Below are 27,962 nucleotides of genomic sequence, written 5' to 3'. Positions count from 1 at the left end.
AGAGCAAAAGAGAGGGGAGAGAGAGCAAGCAAAAGCGAGAGGGGAGAGAGAGCAAAAGAGATGGGGAGTGAGAGAGCAAAAGAGAGGGGGAGAGAGACAGTAAAAGAAAGGGGGAGAGATAGAGCAAAAGAGAGGGGGAGAGAGAGAACAAAAGACAGGGGAGAGAGAGCAAAAGAGAGGGGAGAGAGAAAGCAAAAGATGGGGAGAGGGAGAGAGAGCAAAAGAGAGGAGGGAGAGAGCAAAAGAGAGGAGGGAGAGAGCAAAAGAGAGGAGAGAGAGTAAAATAGAGGAGGGAGAGAGAGAGTAAAAGAGAGGGGGAGAGAGAGAGCAAAAGAAAGGGGGAGAGAGCAAAAGAGAGGGAGGCGAGAGAGAGCAAAAGAGAGGAGGGAGAGAGAGCAAAAGAGAGGGAGGAGAGAAAGAGCAAAAGAGAGGGGGGAGAGAGAGAGCAAAAGAGAGGGGGAGAGAGAGGAAAAGAGAGGGGAGACAGAGAGAAAGCAAAAGAGTGGGAGAGTGGAGAGAGCGAGAGAAAGCAAAAGAGGGGAAGAGAGAGAAAACAAACGAGGAGGGAGAGAGAAGAAGAAAGAGAGGAAGAGAGAGGGGGGAGAGAGAGCAAACAAGAGGGGAGAGAGGGGGTAGAGAGAGAGAGCAAAAGAGAGGGGGAGAGAGCAAAAGAGTGGGGGAGAGAGAGAGCAAAAGAGAGGGAGAGAGAGAGCAAAAGAGAGGGGGCAGAGAGAGAGAGAGAACAAAAAAGAAGGGGGGAGAGAGAGCACAAAAGAGAGGGGGGAGAGAAAGCGCAAAAGAGAGGGGGGAGAGAGAGAGCAAAAGAGAGGAGGGAGAGAGAGAGCAAAAGAGAGGGGAGAGAGAGAGCAAAAGAGAGGGGAAAGAGAGAGAGCAAAAGAGAGGGGACAGAGAGAGAGAGAGAGAGAGAGAGAGAGAGAGAGCAAAAGAGAGTGGGAGAGAGACAGCAAAGGAGAGGGGGGGTGAGAGAGAGCAAAAGAGGGGGAGAGAGAAAGAAAAAGAGAGGGGGCAGAGACAAAGAGCAAAAGAGAGGGGGGAGAGAGAGCAAAAGAAGGGGAGAGTGGAGAGAGAGAGAGAAAACAAAAGAGGGGGAGAGAGAGAAAGCAAAAGAGGAGGGAGAGAGAGAGAAGAAGAAAGAGAGGAAGAGAGAGGGGGAGAGAGAGCAAACAAGAGGGGGGAGAGAGAGGGGGTAGAGAGAGCAAAAGAGAGGGAGAGAGAGAACAAAAGAGAGGGGGAGAGAGAGAGCAAAAGAGAGAGGGGAGAGAGAGAGCAACAGAAGGGGGGAGACAGACAGCACAAAAGAGGGGGAGAGAGAGAGAAAAAGAGGGAGGAGAGAGAGAGCAAAAGAGAGGGGGCAGAGAGAGCAAAAGAGGGGGAGAGAGAGAGCAAAAGAGAGGGGGAGAGAAAGCGCAAAAGAGAGGGGGGAGAGAGAGAGAAAGCAAAAGAGAGGGGGAGAGAGAGAGCAAAAGAGAGGGGGAAGAGAGAGAGCAAAAGAGAGGGGAGAGAGAGCACAATAGAGGGGGAGAGAGACAGCAAAGGAGAGGGGGGGAGAGAGAGAGAGAGAGAGCAAAAGAGGGGGAGATAGAGAAAAACAGAGGGCCAGAGACAAAGAGCAAAATAGAGGGGGAGAGAGAGAGAGCAAAAGAGGGGGAGAGTGGAGAGAGAGAAAGAAAGCAAAAGAGGGGGAGAGAGAGAAAACAAAAGAGGAGGGAGAGAGAGAGAAGAAGAAAGAGAGGAAGAGAGAGAGAGGGGGGAGAGAGAAAGCAAACAAGAGGGGGGAGAGAGTGAGCAAAAGAGAGGGGGAGAGAGAGAGCAAAAGAGAGGGGGGGGAGAGAGAGAGCAACAGAAGGGGGGAGAGAGACAGAGCAAAAGAGGGGGGAAGAGAGAGAGAGCAAAAGAGGGAGGAGAGAGAGAGCAAAAGAGAGGGGGCAGAGAGAGCAAAAGAGGGGGAGAGAGAGAGCAACAGAGAGGGGGCAGAGAGAGAGAGAGAACAAAAAAAAGGGGGGAGAGAGAGTGCAAAAGAGAGGGGGGAGAGAAAGCGCAAAAGAGAGGGGGGAGAGAAATCGTAAAAGAGAGGGGGGGGGGGGAGAGAGCAAAATAGAAGGGGGAGAGAGAGAGCAAAAGAGAGGGGGAGAGAAGGAGCTAAAGAGAGGGGGGAGAAAGAGCGCAAAAGAGAGAGGACAGAGAGAGAGAGAGCAAAAGAGAGGGGGAGCGAGACCGCAAAGGAGAGGGGGAGAGAGAGAGAGCAAAAGAGGGGGAGAGAGAGAAAAAGAGAGGGGGCAGAGACAAAGAGCAAAAGAGAGGGGGAGAGAGAGAGCAAAAGAGAGAGGGGAGAGAAAGTGCAAAAGAGAGGGGAGAGAGAGAGAGCAAAAGAGAGGGGTGAGAGATAGCAAAAGAGAGGGGGAGAGAGAGAGAGCAAAAGAGAGTGAGAGAGAAAGCAAAAAAAGGGGGGAGAGAGACAGATCAAAAGAGGGGGAGAGACAGAGAACAAAAGAGGGGAGAGAGAGAGATAGCAAAAGAGAGGGGTAGAGAGAGAGCAAAAGAGAGGGAGGAGCGAAAGCGCAAATAAAAGGGGGGAGAGAGAGAGAGCAAAAGAGAGGGGGAGAGAGAGAGCAATAGAGAGGGGGGAAAGAGAGCAAAAGAGAGGAGGGAGAAAGAGAGCAAAAGAGAGGGGGAGAGAGAGAGCAAAAGAGAGGGGGAGAGAGAGAGCAAAAGAGAGGGGGAGAGAGAGCATAAGAGAGTGGGGGAGAGAGAGTAAAAGAGAGGGGGAGAGAGAGAGAGAACAAAAGAGAGGGGAGATGATCATTTTATATTAATTAGTTAAGCTCAGAGCTATACGTTGCCTACTACTGACATATGATGCCTACTTCTTACTGTTTAATCCTGTCAAGAAATACTAAACACCACATTTTGAGAATCCTGAGCAGATCATGTCGCCCCCTCCAAGGTACTGTGCTGATTAAATTGTTTCCATAAATTTATGAAAATATAGTACTTATTTTTTTTCCATCTTTCTAATATTTTTTTAAATCAGTTTTTTTATAGCTTGTAAATGACAGATTTCTCTGATTTTTCACACATAAATTAAAATAAATATAAGATTATCAAATTTTGAAAAACACTGTAGTAAAAAAAAGTTGTGAGTTACAGAATTTTACAGATTATATATGTCATCTATGCAGGCTGAGTGCTCCAGTTGACCTCCTAGCATATCAAACAATACGAAAGAGGTAGTCTTCAAATTAGCAAACTTCTCTGATGCTATCATAAAGGATGCAGGTTTATTAATCAATTCATTTTAGGAACTGGTGACAAATACATTTTACATTTCCCTTTTTGAGAAATTAAGAAATAAGGCATCAGGATTCATTAGGAATTGGCTGGAGGACCCAGTTAGTGGATATATAGTTTGTAACCAATTGCTTCAGTACAATTACTGTGCTATCATAACAGGAGTCAATGTAGTGACAGACACAATAAGGAGGAGAAAGAGAGTGCAGCGCCGCTGCAAATTTCCTATGAGCGGGTGAGGATCCGGAAGTATACCACGGTGAGGGGAAACAGAGTGGAGCCAGGCTAAAAGAATATAGCGGTGGACATCCGCTGGTATACAAGTGAAAAAATGAACCCGGCTGCTAGCAACAGTACAAAAACAAAGTCCTTTATTGATCCAAATAAAACAGCAACAAACTGCAACGATGACACATCACAGATGGAGGGGCCCAGCAGTTCTTACGCGTTTCACGCCTAGTGGCGCTTACTCATAGAACCTGGGCACAGGTAAAAACGGAGCTATATTTGAATGCCCAATATCCAATCAAATGCACCTTTAAAATGACGTATAAGTGTAGTAGGTGTATGTATAGAGCAAATACTCATAGATAAGGGGCAATATTCAAATCTAGCAACATCTAAAATCAAAATAGACATTTACTTGTGGAGATGGTAAGTTGTAATTATGATAAATATTAAATATTATTAATCTATCTAAATTTCAATTAACACCTTCACATGAAAGAGTCCTAAAGAAAGGTCGGGGTTTTGCACCCACTCATAAGTTTTCTGCTTTTAGGACCTTAATAGATGTGAATAGATTTGTCAGAAAATTGACATTGAAGAGATACTTTCACACTACTGAACCAAATGTTCATTATGACACACATGATTCTTTGACACATGGTGAGATAAATATTGCAAATTGGAACAAGTTGTTTTGCTTTTCTGAGCTATGTTCGGTTCAAACACTTAGACATCTTAATGATGGAACTTCCTCTAACATGGTTGATAAAATCCCTTCTCCTAGAAAATCAGGATCTGATTTTTATCCCATACATTTTAGGGGTAGTTTTCTCAATTCCTTCCACAAACGTGTGGAGGAAGATCTATTAAAATTGGAGGAAAGATCCAAACATGAAAACTATAGGGACAATCTCTCTATTTCAGAGAGAAAGGCACTTGGTGAACTTGCTGGGAATGACGACATTGTCATCAGGAACTCTGATAAGGGTGGCAATGTCGTCGTTCTCAACAAGCAAGATTACATGGCGGAAGCATACAAGCAGTTAGGGAATGAGACTATATATCATAAACTACAGGAAGATCCAACAGGGATTTCACTAAACAACTTAGCAAACTTTTAGGAGAAGCTGTCAGCTTAGGCATTTTGACCAATGAACTGGTTAGACATCTTATACCTACACATGTCACTATACCCATCTATCACTACCTCCCAAAAACACAGAAAAGTCTTACATCCCCACCGGGGCGTCCTATCATCTCGGGCATAGGCTCATTACTTGAGCCTGTGTCCGAGTGGATAGATAATTTTTTACAACCAATGGTAAAAAATGTATACAGTTATCTGAGGGATTCACATCACCGCTTGGATATACTTAAAGATTTCAAATGGCAGGAGGGATATAGGTGGGTCGTCGTGAATGCAATTTCATTATATTCATCCATACCTCATGTGCATGGGTGTCGGGCTCTGGAGTCCTTTATTGCCAATGAAACTACACTTAATGCAGATGTTAGATTATATGTTTTGGATGTTGTGGATTTCCTACTCACCCACAACTATTTTTTGTTTGATTCTGAATTTGTTTTGCAAAAGCAAGGCACGGCAATGGGGGCGAAATTTGCCCCCTCATATGCCAATTTATTTGTGGGTGAGTGGGAAAACAAATACATCTATAACAATGTTGGCAATATGGACTTCAGACCTGACATACTCATGTACATGAGGTACATAGACGATTTAATTTTTATAGTAAAAGACACTTTTCTTTTTGACGAATTTTTAAGTTATGTCAATAATAATGATATCAACCTTAGGTTCACAGGAGAAATGATATTAGGTGAAGTTAATTTTCTTGACCTAACTTTATTGGGTGATCCTATCACAGGAAAGATCATCTCTAAAACCTATCGCAAAGAGACAGCAGGGAATACCATCCTGCATGCCTCTTCTTGCCATCCCAAACATTTGGTCAATTCAATCCCCAGGGGGCAGTTCATTAGGTTAAAACGTAATGCTAGTAGCTTAGAAGATTATAACCTAGGAGCCCAAGATCTAATAAGTAGGCTAAAAATTAGGGGTTATGATGAAACACGTTTACAACAAACCTATGAGGAAATTAAGCTTTGGGAAGCAAAACCACATAGGGTCTCTAAAACTAATGGCACACAATACCTAAATGAACAAGAAATAGTCTTCTCTACCGAATATTCTGTACACTATAACACCATTCGCAATATTCTCAGGAAACATTTAAGTGTTCTAAAGGGGGACGATACCCTACAACCATACATAAAAAAATGTAGATTTGTTGCAAAAAGACCACCCACTTTGGCTACCAAACTGTCACCAAGTATGGTTAATTCCAAAAAAACAATGGGAAGTACCTGGCTTAGAGGTACTGGTAATTTTAGAGCACATTTAACCAACTGTATTACCTGTGACAATATGGAATTCGGTGACACTTTTTCTAGCCATGTAACGGGTGATACATATAATATTGAATTTTATGCAACATGCCTTACCTCTAACATCATTTATTTATTAGATTGTAAAATGTGTGGGATTCAATATGTGGGACAATCGTCCAGAGACTTTAGATCGCGTGCCAGGGAACATGTAAGAGACATTAAAAATTTCAACAAAGATTCGGCTGTAGCAAGACACTTTAATCTTTTCCACTTGACCAATGTCCCTAATTTAAAAATAAAAATCATTGACATAGCAAAGATACCTATACGGGGGGGGGGGGGTAACTTACACAAAATTTTGGATAAGAAGGAACTCTTCTTGGTTTATAAATTAAAAACGAAATCCCCATTAGGTATGAATGTCGAATGGGACATGCGCTATTATGTGGAATAATTTTTAAAGTATATATGTGTATCACTAGTATGGTTATTGCTTATTATTGTATATTACAAAGGTTTCAATTTGTTAGATACACTCACACCTACTAAAAGAAATTTTGGGACAAATTTATATGAATTTATATTCATGAATTTATTAATTTACCCTATTAATTTACCCTGTTATATACATATTTGCATTTGTATTATTATTTTATGATGTTCACTTACAAGTATTAACATCAATCAAGGCATATATACATACACAGCCATCTCTATGTTCTAAATTGATACTGAGGAATAATGAATCATGTAGTACTGTGATTTGATAATTCTCTAACTATGAAAAAAGAAAAAAAACTTTATAAAATAAGAATTTTGTATCTGCTTATCATAATTACAACTTACCATCTCCACAAGTAAATTTCTATTTTGATTTTAGATGTTGCTAGATTTGAATATTGCCCCTTATCTATGAGTATTTGCTCTATACATACACCTACTACACTTATACGTCATTTTAAAGGTGCATTTGATTGGATATTGGGCATTCAAAAATAGCTCCGTTTTTACCTGTGCCCAGGTTCTATGAGTAAGCGCCACTAGGCGTGAAACGCGTAAGAACTGCTGGGCCCCTCCATCTGTGATGTGTCATCGTTGCAGTTTGTTGCTGTTTTATTTGGATCAATAAAGGACTTTGTTTTTGTACTGTTGCTAGCAGCCGGCTTCATTTTTTCATTTGACAGACACAATAAGCTTTTAGAAAATATTTGGCAATAAAGGTGTAAGTTTAAAACCTTGGAGGTTCCTGAGGACACACAATAAGGGATATCTGCCACGATTTGCTTACAATCCTACTTTTACTCTGTTGTGAGAGTATAGAGAGCTCAAAAGAGAGGGGAGAGAGGGAGCAAAAGAAAGGGGGAGAGAGAGAGCAAAAGAGAGGGGGAGAGAGAGAGCAAAAGAGAGGGGCGAGAGAGAGCAAAAGAGGGGGGAGAGAGAGAGAGCAAAAGATAGGGGGTGAAAGAGAGAGCAAAAGAGAGTGGGAGAGAGAGCAAAAGAGAGGGGGAGAGAGAGCAAAAGAGAGGGGGAAAGAGAGAGAGCAAAAGAGAGGGGGGAGGGAGAGAGAGAGCCAAAGAGAGGGGACAGAAAGAGCACAAAAGAGAGGGGGTAGAGAGACAGATCAAAAGAAAGGAGGGAGAGAGAGAGAGAAAAAAAGAGAAGGGGAGAGAAAGAGCAAAAGAGAGGAGGGAGAGAAAGAGCAAAAGAGAGGGGGGAGAGAGCAAACGAGAGGGGGAGAGAGAGAGCAAAAGAGAGGGGGGAGAGAGTAAGTGGTGGGACCGCTGTACTGCAAAAAATGACCTATGTACACAGGCTTTATGACTAGTATATTATAAACATCTAGAATTCCTACTGTATAAGCAATGAAATACTAGAGTATCAAAACATTTTGTATTAACAGATTGAGGGTTAAATTGACATGCTTATGTTTTAGTGATACCAGCACAGGCAGAATTACTATTAGTGCAGCAGCACCAGTGTCCAAGTGCTGGGGGGGGGGGGGGGGGATAGCAGCCAGTCTATACATAGGTGTTTGCCTATGTGGTCATTATCTGTGTATAGATACTCATCATAATTATACTGTGCAGCACACCCATTAGTGTATAGATATATCATTATACAGTGCAGTGTGTTTTCTATTAGTGTATTGATCAGGGGTGGACAATTCTCGGGCCTCTAGATGTTATGGACTACATCTCCCTTAATGCTCTTTCAGCCATAATGCTGGCAAAGCATCATGGGAGATGTAGTCCATAACATCTGGAGGGCCAATAATTGCCCTCCCCTGGTATAGATATTACTTAGTTATACAGCACAGTATATTTATCATATATCATATACCTGATTATCAAAGCAGTGTACCTATCAGGGTATAGTGTATAGATACTCACAGTTTGCTCACTGCCATATATAAATATTTAGTATCAATGTGCAGCATGGTCATTATCAATGTGTATGTGTATATACTCAAAATCATTATAGAGAAGAATATATATTACTACTATTTCTTATTACTTAGTAACCCCCACAGCACTGTGTCAGTTTTTGTGTGTGCTGGATTAGTAAAAAGCAAAACCCCACAAGTACTGAGAACTAGAAACAAACATAAACCACAATTTCATAAAAATCCAATTAATTATTTATTTATTTTTTAATTATTTTTTATTGAGGATTTTCAAAAAGTGCAACAGAAAACATGAAAAATGCATTAACAAGGTATATTGAGGTTAGTGACATGAGCTTCTGAATCCTCCATTTTTTAATAATCATAGCTTATTGGGGTGACTGCTGAGCTGACCGCTTGTGGGTCATATGATTATGGGATTAGTGCATATATGGTAGTCCCAAGGAAGGCCACTCTTGGACCTTATGATAAGTTGAAAATTCAAAATATATATAAGGGAAGGAATGGGGTAGTCAGTGGGCAAAAGCCGCTCCGAGTTAAAAAGTGGGGAGGGGGGGTCGGGTTAAGTCTAAACTTAAGTGAAAATATAGTGTATAGCAGCAAGATGGCTTCTTGAACTTCAATTTTACAATATTTTCTGTAATTCATTCCTCCTAAAACATCTAAGGCCACTCTTGGACCTTACCAAACATACGGCTAGATTGCGTTATGAGTGAAAAAGCCTCATAACGCTGCTTTTTCACTTCCGCTGGTATTACGAGTCTTGCAGGTATAGCTGTACCGCACACTTTTTTGGCAACGCAACGTAACTACCGCACCTTTCAAAAAGTCCTTTTTCAATGGGACTCCCATAGCGCCGGTTTTACGAGTTTTGCCTGGGAGGCCAAAAAGTGAGCGGTACACCCTATTCAGTCAAGATTCGTACTGCCATCTAAAGTCAGTAGTTATGGGTTTTACGTTACAAATCTGTAGCATAAAACTCATAACTAAAGTGTTACAAAGTGCACTAAACACCCATAAACTACCTGTTAACCCCTAAACCGAGGCCCTCCAGCATCGCAAACACCATAATAAAATGATTAACCTCTAATCTGCCACTCCAGACATTGCCTCCACTATAATAAACATATTAACCCCTAAACCGCCGCACTCCCACATCGCAAACACTAGTTAAATATTATTAACCCCTAATCTGCTGCCCCCAACGTCACCGCCGCCACTATACTAAAGTTATTAACCCCTAAACCTAAACCTAAGTCTAACCCTAACACCCCTAACTTTAATATAATTAAAATAAATCTAAATAACAATTACTATCATTAACTAAATAATTCCTATTTAAAACTAAATACTTACTTACCTGTAAAATAAACCCTAAGCTAGCTACAATATAACTAATAGTTACATTGTAGCTATCTTAGGTTTTATTTTTATTTCACAAGTAAGTTTGTATTTATTTTAACTAGGTAGACTAGTTAGTAAATAGTTATTAACTATTTACTAGCTACCTAGTTAAAATAAATACAAATTTACCTGTAAAATAAAACCTAACCTGTCTTATACTAACATCTAACATTACACTACAATTAAATAAATTACATTAATTAAATACAATTAACTAAATTACAAAAAAAACAAAACACTAAATTACACAAAATAAAAAAAATATCAAATATTTAAACTAATTACACCTAATCTAATAGCTCTATCAAAATAAAAAAGCCCCCCCAAATAAAAAAAAACCCTAGCCTAAACTAAACTGCCAATAGCCCTTAAAAGGGCCTTTTGCGGGGCATTGCCCCAAAGAAATCAGCTCTTTTACCTGTAAAAAAAATACAAACAACCCTCCAACAGTAAAACCCACCACTAAAACCTCTAAGCTCACCATTGCCCTGAAAAGGGCATTTGGATGGGCATTGCCCTTAAAAGGGCATTTAGCTCTTTTCCATTGCCCAAACCCTAAAATAAAAATTAAACCCACCCAATAAACCCTTAAAAAAACCTAACATTAACCCCCGAAGATCCACTTACAGTTTTTGAAGACCGGACATCCATCCTCATCAAGCAGGGAGAAGTCTTCTATCTTCATCCTTCCAATGCGGAGCGGCTCCATCTTCAAGACATCAGGCATGGAGCATCCTCTTCTGTTGATGGCTACTGAAAAATAAAGGTTCCTTTAAGGGATGTCATCCAAGATGGTGTCTCTTGAATTCCGATTGGCTGATAGAATTCTATAAGCCAATCGGAATTAAAGTTGAAAAAATTCTATTTTTTTCAGCTTTAATTCCGATTGAGTTTGCATTCTATTGGCTGTTCCAATCAGTCAAATGAATGCAAGCTCAATCCTATTGGCTGATTGGATCAGCCAATAGGATTGAAGCTCAATCCTATTGGCTGATTGCATAAGCCAATAGGATTTTTTCAACTTTAATTGTGTGGTTTGGTTGTGGGTGGTGGGTTTTACTGTTGGGGGGTTGCTTGTATTTTTTTTAAAGGTCAAAGAGCTGATTTCTTTGGGGCAATGCCCTGCAAAAGGCCCTTTTAAGGGCTATTGGCAGTTTAGTTTAGGCTAGGTTTTTTTTTTAGGGGGGCTTTTTCTTTTGATAGGGCTATTAGATTAGGTGTAATTAGTTTAAATATTTGATAATTTCTTTTTTATTTTGTGTAATTTAGTGTTTATTGTTTTGTAATTTAGTTAATTGTTTTTAATGAATGTAATTTATTTAATTGTAGAGACCTAAGTAGGTTAGGTGTTAGTGTAAGACAGGTTAGGTTTTATTTTACAGGTAACTTTGTATTTATTTTAACTAGATAGTTAGTAAATAGTTTATAACATACCTAGTTAAAATAAATACAAATTTACCTGTAAAATAAAAATAAAATATAAGATAGCTACAATGTAACTATTAGTTATATTGTAGCTAGCTTAGGTTTTATTTTATAGGTAAGTATTTAGTTTTAAAAAGGAATTATTTAGGTATTAATTGTAATTTTTATTTAGATTTATTTTAATGATGTTAAAGTTAGTGGGTGTTAGGGTTAGACTTAGGGTTAGGGTTTAATAACTTTAGTATAGTGGCGGCAACGTTGGGGGCAGCAGATTAGGGGTTAATAAGTGTAGGTAGGTAGCAACGACATTGGGAGTGGAAGATTAAGGGTTAATAAGTGTAATGTAGGTAGCAATGACATTGGGGCAGCAGATTAGGGGTTAATAAGTGTAGGTAGGTGGCGGCGATGTCGGGGGTGGCAGATCAGGGTTTAATAAGTGTAATGTAGGTGGCGGAGATTTCGGGGGCAGCAGATTAGGGGTGTTTAGACTTGGGGTTTATGTTAGGGTGTTAGGTGTAAACATACATTTTCTTTCCCCATAGGAATCAATGGGGCTGCGTTACGGAGCTTTATGCTCCTTTATTGCAGGTGTTAGGCTCTTTTTTAGCTGGCTCTCCCTATTGATGTCTATGGGGAAATCGTGCATGAGCACGTAAAACCAGCTCACAGCAGCGCTGGTATTTGTGTGCGGTATGGAGCTCAACGCTGCCATATTGCCTGCTAACTAAAGTATTTCAAAGTACTCTAACACCCATAAACTACCTATTAACCCCTAAACCGAGGTCCTCCCGCATTGCAAATACTATATTAAAGTTATTAACCCCTAATCTGCCACTTCCGACATTGCCGCCACTAAAAATAATTATTAACCCCTATTCCACCGCTCCCCGACATCGTCACCACTATAATAAAGTTATTAACCCCTAAACCGCCACCCTCCCACATCGCAAACACTATTTAAATATTATTAACCCCCTAATCTATCGTCCGCCCACATCGACCCCACTATACTAAAGTTATTAAACCCTACACCACTGCCACTATAATAAACCTATTAACCCCTAAACCGCAAGCCCCCAACAAATAAATATATATAAGTAAATTATTAACCCCTAAACCAAAAGTCCCCCATATCGCAATAAACTAAATTAAACTAGTAACCCTTAAACCTAACACCCCCTAACTTTATATTAAAATTATAATTTTCCTATCTCAAATTAAATTAAAACTTACCTGTTAAATTAAAAAAACTAAGTTTAAACTAATAATTAAACTAATATAACTATTAAACTAAAATTAAACTAACTACCAATTAAATAAAACTAAACTACACATTAAAAAATCCTAAAACTACTCTAAAAATTACAAAGTATCTAATTACAAAAAAATAAAAAATACTAAATTACAAAAAATAACAAACAAAATGATTCAAAATAAAAAAGAATTACACCTAATCTAATAGCCCTATAAAAATAAAAAAGCACACCCAAAATAAAAAAAACCCTAACCTACAATAAACTACCAATAGCCCTTAAAAGGGCCTTTTGTGGGGCATTGCCCCAAAGATATCAACTCTTTTCCCTGAAAAAATACAAAGACCCCCCAACAGTAAAACCCACCACCCAACCAACCCCCCAAAATAAAAAACCTAATTCTAAAAAAAAACTAATCTACCCATTGCCCTGAAAAGGGCATTTGTTTGGACATTGCCCTTAAAAGGGCATTTAGCTCTTTTGCTGCCCAAACCCTAATCTTAAAAAAAAACACCCAAAAAAACCCTTAAAAAAAACCTAACACTAACCCCCGACGATCCACTTACAGAATTTGAAGTCCCGCTTGCACGGTCTTCATCCAGGCGGCGAGAAGTCTTCATCCAGGCGGCCTCTTCTATCTTCATCCAGACGGCATCTTCTATCTTGATCCTGGCGGCGTGGAGTGGGTCCATCCTGAAGACATCCGGCACGGAGCATCCTCTTCATACGGTTGCCGCCGTACACTGAAATCCAATAGGATTTAAGCAATAGAATCATCCAATAGAATGAGAGCTGCCTAAATCCTATTGGCTGATTTGAACAGCCAATAGGATTTTATCAGCTCTAATTCCTATAGGAATGCAAGGGACGCCATTTTGAAATGGCTCCCTTGCATTGACGATTCAGTGTACAGCAGCGACCGTATTAAGAGGATGCTCCATGCCGGATGTCTTCAGGATGGACCCGCTCTGCGCCGCCGGGTCAAGATAGAAGATGCCGTATGGATGAAGATAGAAGAGGCCGCCTGGATGAAGACTTCTCGCCACCTGGATGAGGACTTCGCCGCATTGATCAAGATAGAAGAGGCCACCTGGATGAAGACTTCTCGCTGCCTGGATGATGATCGTTCAAGTGGGACTTCAAAAACTGTAAGTGGATCGTCGGGGGTTAGTGTTAGGTTTTTTTAAAAGTTTTTTTGGGGTGGTTTTTTTTTTAGATTAGGGTTTGGGTAGCAAAAGAACTAAATGCCCTTTTAAGGGCAATGCCCATACAAATGCCCTTTTCAGGGCAATGAGTAGATTAGGTTTTTTTAGATAGTTTTTTTTTATTTTGCGGTTTTGGGGGGTGGGGGTTTGTAATGTTAGTGGGTCTTTGTAAAAAAAATTCAGGTAAAAGAGCTGTTTTACTTAGGGCAATGCCCTACAAAAGGCCCTTTTAAGGGCTATTGGTAGTTTATTCTAGATTAGGTTTTTTATTTTGGGGTGTTTTTTTTTTAAAATGGGTATTGGAATAGGAATAATTTTTATTATTTTTGATAATTTGTTTGTCATTTTGTCTAATGTATTTTTTTGTTTTGGGGTGGGTTTTTATTATTAGATTAAGGCTTGGGCAGCAAAAGCGCTAAATGCCCTTTTAAGGGCAATGCCCATACAAATGCCCTTTTTAGGGCAATGGGTAGATAAGGTTTTACTTTATTTTTATTTTGTGGGGTTGGGGGGGGTGAGGGTTTGTATAAAGTTAGGGGGGTGTTTCTTTTGTTTTGTAGCAAAATAGCTGTTAACTTTAGGGTAATGCCCTATAAAAGGCTCATTTAAGGGCCCTTGGTAGTTTATTATAGAATAGATTAGGGTATTAGAATAGGAATACTTTTTATTGTTTTGTATAATTTCATTTGTTATTTTTTTGTAATGGTACGTTTTTTTATTTTTTGTAATTTTAGTGTATATATTTTTTTGTAATGTTAGGTTTTAGTGTAAGCAGGTTAGGTTTTATTTCACAAGTAAGTATGTATTTATTTTAACTAGGTAGTTAGTAAATAGTTAATAACTATTTACTAACTAGTCTACCTAGTTAAAATAAATACAAACTTACCTGTAAAATAAAAATAAAACCTAAGCTAGCTACAATATAACTATTAGTTATATTGTAGCTAGCTTAGGTTTTATTTCACAGGTAAATTTGTATTTAGTTTTAAATAGATATTATTTAGTTAATAATTGTAACTTTAGTTTAGCTCTATTTTAATTATGTTAAAGTTAGGGGGTGTTAGGGTTAGGTTTAAGGTTAGGGTTACGTTAGGGTTAGGTTTAGGGGTTAATGTAGTTTAATTTAGGTTTTTGCGATGTGGGGGGCTGGCAGTTTAGGGGTTAAAAGGTTTATTTAGTGACGGCGATGTCGGGGAGCTGTGGAATAGGGGTTAATAACTTTAATATAGTGGCGGCGATGTTGGGATGCGGCAGAATAGGGGTTAATAACTATAATATAGTGGCAGTGATATCGGGAGCGGCAGATTAGGGGATAATAACTGTAGGTAGGTGGTGGTGATGTCAGGAGCAGCAGATTAGGGGTTAATAACTGTAGGTAGGTGGCAGCAATGTCTGGGGCAGCAGATTAGAGGTGTTTAGACGTGGGGTTAATGTTAGGGTGTTTTAACGTAACTTTTATTTTCTCCATAGACATCAATGTGGCTGCGTTACGGAGCTTTTCATTTCGCGATCGCAGGTGTTACGGTTTTTTTTGACCCGCACTCCCCATTGATGTCTATGGGGGAAGCGTGCACGAGCACATCAAAACAGCGCTTGTGTTTTGTGCGGTATGGAGCTTGTTGAAAATAATAAGCAATATCTGTCTCTGTTTTTTGCAGTGCTTTGTGAGGTCTGAATGGGTTAATTTGTATGCTGGCATTATTAGTCAGGAGAGGCCAGTCTTGTTTAATGGGGCTATAAAATGTAGCTAGTTCTGATGTATGTCTGTTTATTTATTTCTAAATCTAATCTTTTTTTCTATCCTTGTTTAAATTCTTGCATTCCAGCTAGTATCAGTAAACACGTAAGTTCCTTTGTATCTTGATAGGCCAAATATATGTGTGTATATGAATGTATCTACACAACTCTTTGTAAACATAAGGAATGTCTCATAAAAAGTAGACACTAGTTCATCCCTGACCTTTGCCCTTTTTCTTGATATATAGTCAAACACAGTAAAACCTACAATTCTGTAAACTGTTATTTACTTATTAAATTTAGGGGGCGTGAGAGAGTAGGTAATATTGCTAATTTGCTTGGAATGGTGCCACCCTTATAGTAAATATAAAATATATAGTCAAGATAGAAAAAATACCAGGGTATATGAGATTACCCTAGAACAGCAAGGGAATAAAAGGCACACATAAAAGACTTTCAAAAATTTATTAATAATAAGTTCCCAAAAACACATTTAAGTATATAGCGATATCTTATCTGTCAATTTCAGTCACCACTACAGACAGCAAAATCTAAAACATTTAAAGTGCACTGAGACCTAATTCTTTCCCTATACTATAGATCACAAAAAGACATCATAAACAGTAAGGGGTTAACCAAGAAACTTATGTTTATAGCGAATTGTACAAAAATCTAATGTTTATAGGACATTTATGATAAGTAGGCAAAATACATGTGATACATATGGCTGCAATCCAAACAGAGGTGAACTATATTTTGTATCAAAAAGCGCTTTTTTTACTCTTTGTATGTACCAGGGAATCTCCTCTTAAGGCAAATAAATGTGCCGCAATTAGTATTGCTGGATAAAGAGTCTCTAGCAAGTGTAGCAATTCAGTTGAAAAACACAGCATATACGGCATATACTTAGCTTAAGTCCTCCGGTTTTTGTTGTTTCCACTTGTCTTCAGCTTGCAAGCACCTGTGATGATTACTTGGCGTGTGACGTCAGCAATAGTGGGAGTGGTATAGCGTCACCAGGGACTGTGAGTGGCTGTAGACAGGAGGATCCAGTTGAATCGAATTTGCATCGTATATTCACCTATCGTATAGGCACAACTTCCATTGCACTCCAATAGCACACTCCTCAAACCACTTACTCCACTGTCGGAGTCACACCAGAAGAATTCGTAGCTCACTTGAAATGTACAGCTGCATGTATAGAGCCAAAATGTCTCTGAAGAAACATGAGATTCAGGGAAAAGGTCTAGACAGGTGCACTAGAAATCCTGGCCCACGGTACATTCAGCAGGTACCTGGGTTCTCATAAACACATAGTGCCAACGCACGTTTCTCCCCCACCTCCAGTATGTGTTACAGGGGATCATCAGGGCATGTGGAGTCCTCAGTGGACATCTTCTTTTATGCAGATACCTAATTGCTTACAGGTGTTTTTTCCCAAGTATCCTTGCAACACCTTAAAGCTGTATCACTTTTAACCCTGTATACAAAAAAGCCTCTCAAAACTCAAAATTGTGTTAGAAAGAAATAACTAAATACATTTTGGTTCAACCTAATTCCTGGTTACCCCCAATACTTTCAAATACACAATAGAAGAGAGATAGAAATTACCCTCTATCCTGGCGCACACTTCAAACAGATGTTTATTATATTAAAAAATGAAAATTTACAAAAAGTGGACAAATTCAAGCTTATCGTTTAAACCTTTTGGGAATCTAGTTCCCAGTCTGTAGATCCATTTGGCCTCTTTTTGCAGGAGGACCCTATCATTATTGCCACCACGTCCATTTGTGATGCCTTTATCTATTATGATAAACTTCAATGAATCTACATTTTTATTATGTACATTACAAAAATGCCTGGCAACATTAGTTTCTCTGGAGTGAAGAATATCGTCCCTGTGCTCCTGTACTCGGTCCTTTACCAATCTTTTCGTTTTTCCAACGTAAAACACCGGACAGGAGCACCGCAGAAGATATATCACCCCTTCCGATTTGCAGTTAAAAAAGAATCTTATGTCAAAAATCTTTCCATCCTGGACAGAGAATTGTTTAGTGCTATCCATGTGGGCACAGTATACACAGTGCCCACATGGAAAGCTACCCTTAATACCTCTGTCCTTTCTCAGCCAATCAGAGGCCGAGGGGCCCCTTGAAAATTGGCTCTTCACCAATTTGTCCTTTAAACTCTGTGCTTTTCTAGCTGTCAGCAATGGGGTATCCCCCATCACACTGTTCACTTTTTCATCAAGGGATAAGATGTGCCAATTTTTCTTGAAAACTGACCTTAGACTTTCCCATTGATTATTAAAATTAGAGATAAATCTAATTTTGCTATTTTCATTTTTAGAATTATTACGATACAGTAAGTCATCCCTAGACATATTTCTGGCTTTCCAGAGAGATTTCTTGAGTGCCTCAAGAAATCTCTCTGGAAAGCCAGAAATATGTCTAGGGATGACTTACTGTATCGTAATAATTCTAAAAATGAAAATAGCAAAATTAGATTTATCTCTAATTTTAATAATCAATGGGAAAGTCTAAGGTCAGTTTTCAAGAAAAATTGGCACATCTTATCCCTTGATGAAAAAGTGAACAGTGTGATGGGGGATACCCCATTGCTGACAGCTAAAAAAGCACAGAGTTTAAAGGACAAATTGGTGAAGAGCCAATTTTCAAGGGGCCCCTCGGCCTCTGATTGGCTGAGAAAGGACAGAGGTATTAAGGGTAGCTTTCCATGTGGGCACTGTGTATACTGTGCCCACATGGATAGCACTAAACAATTCTCTGTCCAGGATGGAAAGATTTTTGACATAAGATTCTTTTTTAACTGCAAATCGGAAGGGGTGATATATCTTCTGCGGTGCTCCTGTCCGGTGTTTTACGTTGGAAAAACGAAAAGATTGGTAAAGGACCGAGTACAGGAGCACAGGGACGATATTCTTCACTCCAGAGAAACTAATGTTGCCAGGCATTTTTGTAATGTACATAATAAAAATGTAGATTCATTGAAGTTTATCATAATAGATAAAGGCATCACAAATGGACGTGGTGGCAATAATGATAGGGTCCTCCTGCAAAAAGAGGCCAAATGGATCTACAGACTGGGAACTAGATTCCCAAAAGGTTTAAACGATAAGCTTGAATTTGTCCACTTTTTGTAAATTTTCATTTTTTAATATAATAAACATCTGTTTGAAGTGTGCGCCAGGATAAAGGGTAATTTCTATCTCTCTTCTATTGTGTATTTGAAAGTATTGGGGGTAACCAGGAATTAGGTTGAACCAAAATTTATTTAGTTATTTCTTTCTAACACAATTTTGAGTTTTGAGAGGCTTTTTTGTATACAGGGTTAAAAGTGATACAGCTTTAAGGTGTTGCAAGGATACTTGGGAAAAAACACCTGTAAGCAATTAGGTATCTGCATAAAAGAAGATGTCCACTGAGGACTCCACATGCCCTGATGATCCCCTGTAACACATACTGGAGGTGGGGGAGAAACGTGCGTTGGCACTATGTGTTTATGAGAACCCAGGTACCTGCTGAATGTACCGTGGGCCAGGATTTCTAGTGCACCTGTCTAGACCTTTTCCCTGAATCTCATGTTTCTTCAGAGACATTTTGGCTCTATACATGCAGCTGTACATTTCAAGTGAGCTACGAATTCTTCTGGTGTGACTCCGACAGTGGAGTAAGTGGTTTGAGGAGTGTGCTATTGGAGTGCAATGGAAGTTGTGCCTATACGATAGGTGAATATACGATGCAAATTCGATTCAACTGGATCCTCCTGTCTACAGCCACTCACAGTCCCTGGTGACGCTATACCACTCCCACTATTGCTGACGTCACACGCCAAGTAATCATCACAGGTGCTTGCAAGCTGAAGACAAGTGGAAACAACAAAAACCGGAGGACTTAAGCTAAGTATATGCCGTATATGCTGTGTTTTTCAACTGAATTGCTACACTTGCTAGAGACTCTTTATCCAGCAATACTAATTGCGGCACATTTATTTGCCTTAAGAGGAGATTCCCTGGTACATACAAAGAGTAAAAAAAGCGCTTTTTGATACAAAATATAGTTCACCTCTGTTTGGATTGCAGCCATATGTATCACATGTATTTTGCCTACTTATCATAAATGTCCTATAAACATTAGATTTTTGTACAATTCGCTATAAACATAAGTTTCTTGGTTAACCCCTTACTGTTTATGATGTCTTTTTGTGATCTATAGTATAGGGAAAGAATTAGGTCTCAGTGCACTTTAAATGTTTTAGATTTTGCTGTCTGTAGTGGTGACTGAAATTGACAGATAAGATATCGCTATATACTTAAATGTGTTTTTGGGAACTTATTATTAATAAATTTTTGAAAGTCTTTTATGTGTGCCTTTTATTCCCTTGCTGTTCTAGGGTAATCTCATATACCCTGGTATTTTTTCTATCTTGACTATATATTTTATATTTGTTATTTACTTATGTTGTAACCATATTTGTTAAAACCCTTACATTTTTTAGCTAGCCAATCATAAACTGTAATAGCCTCGATGTGTAGTGTATAAAAACCTGGGATGGAGAATGACCCCCCAGAGAAAACTTTGTATTGTTTCTCTCGATACTGCAGTGTGTAATCAATAAACAAACTCTTTTAACCTGTCTTGGTCTGAAGAAGTTATTCAGTCCAGGGTGAGTATATCACCAACACATGGCATAGTCGGCAGGATGGCAAAATCTCAGACAGCAGTCCAAGTGGCAAAGACTTTCTGCTCCAGGGACACTCAATTAAGACCGGTCTTCTGAATGGTAAGAACATTTTTGTTTTTAGTTTAACAGTAATTGAGTGTGCCTGGGTAAGGGGTCAGAGCTGTTTGGCGTTCTGGGTGACGCTATCCTAAGAGGCTTTGTTTATTGATTTATTAATGTTATGTGTTGTATTGTGTAAATTGTTTTTATAAAAAAGTTAAAACTTCTGACCTAGGAGGTTGTCTATTTAAAGGCAACTGGGATTAGGAGACTGGGTTTACAGTTCTAACCGCCCCAACCTGACTGCAAGTCCCACCGGACGTTAACCAGTTAGTGTTTGAATGCAAGGGAAACTGTGACAAACCTATATCCGAAACTGTGACCTGGCAGACACCCTAAGAGGGAACATAGTTACCTTTTATCTGATTATTTGTTTAGGAAAACCTTCTGAATAAGTCCTGATTAGACAGCTTTATTTTTTGTATGAACACTGATAATAGTATTCCCAGTGAAGAAAATATTGTTAATCTTAGGAAGGGGCTATCCTGGGTAGACGTAAGACTGCAGCAGTCATTTAAGGGGACAGTATACACTCATTTTCATATAACTCCATGTAATAGACACTACAATAAAGAATAAGATGCATAGATACTGATATAAAAAGCCAGTATAAAACTGTTTAAAAACTTACTTAGAAGCTCTCAGTTTGCTCTGTTGAAAAGGTAGTTGGAAAGCCCACTGCAAGGGGGAAATAAGACACACACCCCATCCAACGGTTTAAAAACTTACTTAGAAGCTCTCAGTTTGCTCTGTTGAAAAGGTAGCTGGAAAGCCCACTGCAAGTGGGAAATAAGACACACACCCCATCCCCCTTCTTTTTCATATGAAAAGACCCTTTACACAAACAGGAGCAACCTGGAGTAGGTAGCTGACGGTATTCTCATAAAACTTTGGGGCTTGGTTAGGAGTCTGAAAATCAGAGCAATGTTATTTAAAAATAAGCAAAACTATACATTTAAAAAAACAACAACAACAACTTTATGGGCTATATAAATAGATCATCTACAAAACATTTATGCAAAGAAAAAATGAGTGTATAATGTCCCTTTGAGGGCAAACAAGTGGTGTAGTGTTGCCAGGTTGGGGTGAAGGTTCCCCTGATACAATGCAATTCTCTTTTGTTCTGTTTTGTTGGTTTTGTTGTTTTATTTTTTTAGAATTTGTGTTAATCATAAGTAAAAAACCAAAGTAACATTTAAAGAATATAAAAAAAAATGTAAAAAGTAAAAAGTCAATTTAAAATGGGACATAGTTCCTCTAAAGGCTGTTCCACTAATCTTAAGTGGCCAAAGGGTTCCCCAGCAGAATATATGAATCAACACCATGGTCCTTTTTGTAATACATATCATACTAAATGGTCCCGACTAACTCAAAATAAAGAGTCCAATATATGGCCAGAGGTTGGCTCTTGGAACATAGATAAAATAAATACCCTAAGTAATGTTCTAACAGAGGATTCAAAAAGAACATCAGAATCAGAAGAGTGGAAAGCATATTTTAAATGGAATACTGAGGCAGTAAAAAGACGGTGTGAGTCGTTAAAGGCTTCGCTAGAGGATAGTTATCAAAAAGAAATTAAAAATGTAGAATTAAATCTCCCACTAAGGGAAGAAAAAGAGCAACAACAAAAAAAATAAGAAAAAGGGTGCAAGGGGTAAAAGAATAAAATGTTTCAGTTGTGGAAAGGTGGGATACATGAGCAGAGATTGTTGGTCACTCCAGCAGCACACAAACACAGACACAAGAGCTGCATGTAAGAGGAAGGGGTATAGGAATACTGATAGATGGACTGGTAAAAGTATGTGTTAGAAAAGTTTGTGTTTTAAAGGGACAGTACACTGTAAAATTGTTTTTATATTAATGTATTTTCAATGACTTGTTATACGAGCTGCAGAGTATAAATTGTAGGAGAAATGGCATTTTTCGGTTTATTTGTGTATATGAAGTAGCTGGTTTTGTGCTTTTAAACCACAGCCTATTACAATGGGTTGAGCTTCAGGTAATATCAGATCTCATTATGTTATCACTTTTATGTATACAGACTTGCTTCCTTATCTTATATGTGTCTAGAAAACCAAAGCTCAATACTTAGAGAGAACAATGGAAAATTATCATTTAATTACTTAACTATCATGCCCCCCCTGAGAGTGTAATCTCTTTTGCTGGCTGTGTTCACTTAGGCTATTCTATAGAATATACTCCAGTATAGAAACCTTCAGTATAGGTTGGGAAACCACAAGCTAAATCAGCTATTTCAAATGCCAAATTATGGGTAAAGGAGCTACTTGTAAACAATTTAAAACACTCCAGCAGGTAAAATGAATCATTGGGAACAATTTAAAGGGGAGACATTTTTTGGGTGAACTGTCCCTTTAATGATTAAAAGATTAAGTAATAAATTAAAACTGTGCTTTATATTCTTTATATTCTTTAAGTGGGTAAATCATGTTTTAGTGTTTGTTATCAGCGAGTACCCATGAACAAAGTAATTGTATATTACACAATTTTGTAAAAATAAGAATAATTGAGAGGAAATGTATTTCTCTGTTAGCTGGTTCAGAATGTAATGCTCATCAAAATGTGTATAAATATTGAAGAGGTGCTGGAGGTATGTAAGGAGATATTAGAAGTTTGTATGGTGGGTTTTCCACTTTAGGAGTGAATATTTTTGAAGTTTTAATTAGTGGTTGATTGTCAGTGTTCAATGTGTCTCTGTTGTATGATTTTTTTCAGAGCAATAGTGCACAATGTGTAGTTGAAGGTTAAAAGGTAAATGTTGTATTTTGAACTTTTTGTGTATAAGGTTTATTGCGTTCTATACTGAAATTACACAGAATTATTGATGGTAAATTATTTGCCGCAAATTTTCATATATATACATATTGTCTTGTATTGATTTGCAGAACTGTCCAGCTTCAATAATTATGCAAAGACAATATTTAGTTCAAATAATATTTAGTGGATGAATACAATTAAACCAGGTATAATCTTAATGAAGATGTTTGTATATGGTTGTTTAACTTCTTTTACTTAATTTAAGTGGAATAAAATGTTTTAACTATAGAAAAAATGTATGTGACACAGATAAGACTTTGAGCAGTCAGACAGTAAAAACATAGGAGCTGCGGTGCTATAAGAAAAGGGAGGAGAGGGAGAGGGGACTGTTTTAACCCTAAGAAGAATGCAGACTCTGACTGTCAGTTCTTGTTAGACAAAGCACATTAGCCCTTTGTAAATATAGCTAAAAGCTTTAATGATTATTGGAGTTGGGAATAAGCACATATCAGAACCTTTGAGTGTAACTGTAGGTCCTGAAACAGAATTACATGTTCCAAAACTGTTCAATAATGTCATTAGGAAAGACTTACTGTGTAAACTAAGGAAAGCTTTCCTTAATGTGTCTGGAGAGGAACAAGGAAGTGTATACCTGCCTTGGAGTGATAAATGCAGAATCTATGTGTTAAAGATTAGGGACTAATAAAATCGTCAGGGGGAAAGTTTTATTGAAATTAAAGAGATAGTGTACTTGACATTTTTATTGTTTTTTTTAAAAAAAGGTCACTTTGTTACACATTCCCCAGTTTTACATGATCAACACGGTTGTATTGATAAACTTTGTTTGCCGCAGTGATTGCTTAGTTTCCAAATCTCTGCAGACTGCCCACTTATCCCTGTGCTTTTTTATAAACCTGCAATTTGACAAATTAGTGCTGCAGCCTATGAGCCTGCCTAGTTTTAGCCTTTAACAAAGAATACCAAACGAACCAAGCAGATTTGATTATAAAAGTAAATTTTAAAGTTGTTTGAATTACATGCCCTATCTAAATCATTAAGGTTCAATTTTATTGATCCTTTAAAGAGAAACATAAATTACCCTGTATCTTACAATACCCCCTGTGTAAAATGCTGATGACTATTAGTTTAACATTGCTCTGAAACAGGCTGTAAATATAATATCTGTGATGTTGATTTTGGAGACTATGACATACAACTAACATCAATGCTTAAAGGGACACTGAACCCAAATTTTTCCTTTTGTAATTCAGAAAGAGCATGCAATTTTAAGCAACTTTCTAATTTACTCCTATTATCAATTTTTCTTCGTTCTTTTGCTATCATTGTTTGAAAAAGAAGGCATCTAAGCTTTTTCTTGGTTTCAGTACTCTGGACAGCACTTTTTTATTGGTGGATGAATTTATCCACCAATCAGCAAGGACAACCCAGGTTGTTCACCAAAAATGGGCCGGCATCTAAACTTACATTCTTGCATTTCAAATAAAGATACCAAGAGAATGAAGAAAATTTGATAATAGGAGTAAATTAGAAAGTTGCTTAAAATTTCATGCTCAATCTGAATCACAAAAGAAAAATTTTGGGTACAGTGTCCCTTTAAGTCTTTTCATATCCAGGTACTTGCTGCACAGTTAAAGAATGATAATCGTGTAGTGCATGCCATCTTACCTGGTGATCTTATAATGGTTGAAAGTTTTTTCCAGAAACATAGCTCTGGAGCCAAAGTAGAAGGGGCTTATCTGTGTATTATTTATCACAAATGCAGCTACTTAAGTCGCAGAAGTTAAATCATGGATCTCACTACAAATTGATGCCACCACAGACTGATCATATCACTGGCAAGAGAATCCATAAAGACTGAGCCTTTGGGAAGTATCATTCTCTGATAGTGCTTGATTATTCCCTGAATGTTTAAAGCGTAATGAACTCATTTTTTATTTTTCATTATAATTTCTATATGCTGCATTTACACCCTACTGGTGTGTAAAGGAATTCTCTGATTTATAAAGCTTTTAGTAATCACTCAAATGTTAGCAATTACTTTTTGTATGAGGTATTTATTCTATTACTGTGTAATTGTTATATGTATATCAAACCTCACCATGTATCCTGTTATATTTTTGGGCATTCTCATTGTTCCCAGTTATGTCTGCCATACCACCCCATGGGAACAAGACAATGCATTTATTGTTACTGCCACACTGATGGTACAGGTGCCTGTTGGATCTGCGGTTTCATACCACATAGTCATGAGTCTGGTACCTCTGTATTAATGTTCTTTTAGCTAAAATACTATTAAATCAGGCATTTCAACAATGTATGCACTATTGACAATGAAACATTACTATACATTCATTTTTATTTTGCTTTGATTTTTTGTAAGTACATATAAAAATTATACTTGTTAAATTTTCTCCCAGCGATGATTGGGTTAATTATTTTGGCTAATGTATCTGGGAGGTTTTGTATATTGCTCCTTCCCCACATTCTCTATTTGTTTTTTTGTTTATTTTCAGATGGATTATTAGTTTTGCATTCATTTTAATAGCAGTGAGCATTCAAGGTAGTTTAGGTGTTAATATAATTGTGCTTAAATAAGTATGTACTTATGTTTAGCTATTAGATAGAGATTACAAAGCAATATATTGTATGTCTGTGGCAACCCAGTCTTTTAAAGGGACAGTACACTGAAATTTTTTTTATATTAATCTATTTTAGACTTTGATATACCAGCTGCAGAGTATAAAATTTATGAGCAATTGCAATTTCGGGTTTATTTGTGTATATGAAGTAGCTGATTTTGTGCTTTTAAACCACAGCCTATCTTCAGGTAATATCATATCCCATTTTGTTTACACAGACTTACATCCTTATCTTTTATTTATGTGGAAAACCAAAGCTCAATATTTAGAGAGAATAATGGAAAATTATCATTTTATTACTTACCCATTCTGCATGATACTTAGTTTAGTGTTTTTGTTTCTGATTTGACTTTTGGCCTGTCAGGATAAGCTAGGTGTAAAGATACTGCAAGGCTTGCTAATCTTTGTCGTACTAATTGTTTTTCTTTCTCTCGTAGTAATCTGTCTCAAATTAATGCTACACAAGCTCTGTAACCTCGTCAGCCCAGTAACCAGCAGACTGATGCCCTCCTGTGAAGCTCCAGCCCCGCTTGTGTCCCATTGCTAAGACCACGGTAACTCTGCACTGCAGTTTGAGATGAAGTTCACCCGACTAAATCATATTGCTGTTTGATGCTATTGTCACAGAGTTCAACAGCATCAGAGGAGGGACTGTTGAAAATAATAAGGAATATCTGTCTCTGTTTTTTGCAGTGCTTTGTGAGGTCTGAATGGGTTAATTTGTATGCTGGCATTATTAGTCAGGAGAGGCCAGTTTTGTTTAATGGGGCTATAAAATGTAGCTAGTTCTGAGTGTATGTCTGTTTATTTATTTCTAAATATAATCTTTTTTCTATCCTTGTTTAAATTCTTGCATTCCAGCTAGTATCAGTAAACACTTAAGTTCCTTGTTATCTTGATAGGCCAAATATATGTGTGTATATGAATGTATGTACACAACTCTTTGTAAACATAAGGGATGTCTCATAAAAAGTAGACACTAGTTCATCCCTGACCTTTGCCCTTTTTCTTGATATATGGTCAAACACAGTAAAACCTACAATTCTGTAAACTGTTATTTACTTATGTTGTAACCATATTTGTTAAAACCCTTGCATGTTTTTAGCTGGCCAATCATAAACTGTAATAGCCTAGATGTGTAGTGTATAAAAACCTGGGATGGTGACTGACCCCCTGGTAGTGAGAAAGATGAGGTGCTAGAGAATTGACCCTGCTAGACTAGTGTATTCCCCTCTAAGAAAACAGTGGTAGAAATGTAGTGAATGTAGTCCAGCGCTAAATTAGCACGGGTAGAGCATTTAGTTAAATTATATGATTTGAATATTTTTATTTTTGAAATAAAATGAATATTTTATATATATGTTGCAATCTGGTATTTATATATTTAATGCAGATTATCCTAAGTTATTTATCAACATTCAGTTTAGAAGAGTTAATGAAAAATATATAATGTAAATAAACTTTTATGTATGAATTGATATATATAAGCTTCTTGTCTATATATGGGCTTCTTATCTATATGTAAAAACTAATAAAACATTTGTATAATTAAACAGAAATTTAATAACTTGCTAAAAACAACACAAGATAAAAAGGGACGTCTCCCTTATAACATAGATTGCATCAGAAAAGACAATTGGATAACTTTAGTTAATGTTTCCGCTATTAATAATCAGGTACCTGTTATATGATGTAACAAATAATAGTGTCCAAAATATTTAATTCAAAAAACTTAAAGTTCCAAATGAGATAACCTACCCGCTGTTATGGCGGGTGTTTGTTACCGGTCCGTTAGTGAGAGACTGGTATTTTAAAATATGCCATGTGACTTTTCCTACGTCACACTTGTGATCGTAGCTGTTTCAATTTAGTTGCAATATAACCAGTGATCCTTGATATTCTGTCAAGTGCTTATTATGTTGCAATTTTTGTAACTTTAATCTGTATATGTATCAGAAGGTGTATTCCCCTACTCAATGTATAATTAGGGAGTCTTGGGGGAAATTGCAACTTACGCTGGTCTTTTGGCACACCTAATGTCTCTATTGGTGTGGTCTTTGCGGTCACGTTCAGTGACTTGGATATTTAGACTGTGCAGTCACGTTCAGTGACTTGGATGTTAGACTGTGCGGTCACGTTTAGTGACTATAATGCAATCCTCGCAGTGTGGACTTAGCGGTCACTTATAGTGACTGTGATAAGATCTTTGCGGTCACGGAGGTGACTAACAGTGGGGTCTTTGCGGTCACAAGAGGTGACTAGGAGTAGAATCTTTACCGGACATCAGTGATGTTATACAGCAGGGTCTTTGTGGTCACAAATTGTGACTTACATATATTAACTTGCGGTT

The sequence above is a fragment of the Bombina bombina genome, chromosome 2 (assembly GCF_027579735.1).
Source record: "Bombina bombina isolate aBomBom1 chromosome 2, aBomBom1.pri, whole genome shotgun sequence".
NCBI classification, from domain to species: Eukaryota; Metazoa; Chordata; class Amphibia; order Anura; family Bombinatoridae; genus Bombina; species Bombina bombina.
Note: the sequence above shows the minus strand (reverse complement) of the source record.